The sequence below is a fragment of the Oratosquilla oratoria genome, chromosome 22 (genome assembly GCF_046742065.1).
Source record: "Oratosquilla oratoria isolate Oo_2021 chromosome 22, ASM4674206v1, whole genome shotgun sequence".
Taxonomy (NCBI): Eukaryota; Metazoa; Arthropoda; class Malacostraca; order Stomatopoda; family Squillidae; genus Oratosquilla; species Oratosquilla oratoria.
Genome location: NC_134798.1, coordinates 30,709,070 through 30,711,569, shown reverse-complemented (window position 1 = coordinate 30,711,569; position 2,500 = coordinate 30,709,070).

The following is a 2,500-nucleotide window of genomic DNA, read 5'->3' as shown; positions in this document are numbered from 1 at the left end:
AACCTATCACGAATGGTGTGCTTATTCAATTCCCTGTAATCAATAACTGGGCGCATAGTCCCATCAGACTTTGGTACTAAGATCAGCGGAAAATTCCACTCACTTTTACTATGTTCAATAATATCCTGTGATAACATTTCAGTGATGAGTTTATCTACTACAGCTAATTTAGAGTGAGGAACTCTGTAGGCTGGTATGTAGATAGGTTGTGTTCCTGGTTTTAACTTAATGTGATGTTTTAAAACAGTTGTTTTGCCTAAGGCGTCCCCCGGCAAAGCAATTGTTTTTTTGTGTTTCACAAGCAAAGCAAATAAACCTTCATCCAACTCAGGGCAATTAGTTGATTAAAATAATTCTTTATATCTATTTCTTAAGTCTATTCCTTCTTGAACTGAACAAATTGATGAAGTTGGTAATTCTATCTTCTCACTAGTCTCATTTAAAATCTTAATAGGTTTAGTACACACCTGAATACATCCTATTTGTGTACCTTTCTTTAAAACTATCTCTTTATTCATAGTATTAATTACTAATACTTCTACTCTGTTCTTATTTGTCTTATAAATCCCTGAGTCCCACTTCAATCCATTAATTTTAACTAATTCTGGGACTGTAATTATTTCAGAGTCTACATTGATTCCTTTCAAACACACTTCAACCTTATTAATTGACATGGGATGTAACAATGTCGACCTTGTTACTCCGCAATCTGCAATTATCAAGGCTTCTGTAGTTGATAATTTAGTAATCTCTGGGATTTCCTGAACTTCTGAGTTGGGTTCACAAATTGTTTTACCTTCTGTAGGGTTGGACCGCTCGGTCTCGCTATCTAAGATAGAAATGTTATCTAAGGATTCATTGATTCCTGTCACTGGTCTTAAGTCTGGTTGATTTAAGAATGGGATTAACTGTGACTTCACTAAAATTCCTAAGTCAGCAGGACAAATTACCATGTTTTCTTTTCTCATAGTTGCAAATCCTATCAATACATCTGGAAAAACAGACTCTTCTACCACTATCACTGGGATGTACAAATGTTTGTTTGTATATAAGGCAACTTCTAGTTCCACCTCACCTAATGTTTTTAACTGATTTCCAGTTACACCTTGCAATGAGTAACGGATTGGTTCAAACATTTTCACTCCAGGGTTCAAATGGTGTAAAACTTTACTAGTAATCACATTAACTACAGACCCTGTATCAATAAAAATTTGAATAGGCTTATTGAACACTTTACCCGCAATGAGAGGTCCTACAGAAGTTTTACCAACCGTAATTATCAGTTTGTCTGTTTCTTTCATCTCCCTTGCATTCCCATATTTAACACAATACCGCCTATCGGTATATATATGGGGAGGTCTGAAATTGTTTATTCTGTGTCTGCGGGATTTCCTCTTAGCCCTGGGGGTACCCGAAAATTTCGGCACTCATGAGTCCTATGTCCTATTTTATTATGATAAATACAGAATGGAGGGTTCCTACATTGATACTCATGGTGTCCTTCGTATTTACAATTTCTGCAAATAATCCCATAAAAACATTCTTGTGCTTTGTGTCCCCATGTATTGCAATTAAAACATAGGATTCTGGTATCCCTATCCCTAGATGGACTTCTAGCATGCCGCCTATGTCCTACTTCGGTTTTCTTAAACTCTCTAGAGTTCCTATATTGGCTTTGTTGATTTATAGGCATTACATATGGGTTTATTGTTCTGGTTTCACTGTATCCTTGAAGAAGATAATCTACTTCTCCTAAACTTATATTTGATTTTAGATCCTTGTACAGCCTTTCTGCTGTTAAGTCATCAGAATTCTTTGCCAATAAGCTAAATGTAATCAATTTGATTACCTGTGCAATTTTCATCTTGTCACTAGATCTTTCTATCCAGTCTGAATCTTTCAAGATAGAATTCATGTCTTTTGACCATCTATCTAATCTAGCTAAGTACTCTGTGTCAGTTTCACTTGTCCTAACTTCCTTAATCATTTTTACCAATGACCTAATAGGATCCTGATCACATTTAGACATAAAATGTTTGATGAAGGCTTTTTTGTAATTCTCATATTGGTTAATCTCCTCCATTTGCTGGAAATTAATGATAAATCTAGCCCTGCCATGCTCAGGATCGATATTTTCTTTGAGAATTTCTATCTTCCTGCTCTCGTCAGTAATGTTTTTACTGACTACGAGAGTACCAATGAGATTGAGGAATTTATTAACCCCATAGGTATTAGATTCTCCAGTAAATTTTGGAATATTTGTGTTTGAGGTGTGAACTTCATGTCTTAATACGTTAGAATTCTGAGCGGTACTCATACTAATTACTAATACCTTGCTTTAGCCTGGCTGCTTGCGATGTCGCTTCGTGATGTCAACTTCTATCTTGACGTCCTTCTATGGCCTTGTCATTCGTGAGCGACGTTGTTCCTCAGCTCCATCACACACTCTGCCTTGAAGACCGCCTTGTAGATGATGATCACCTTGAAGAATCTTGAAGAA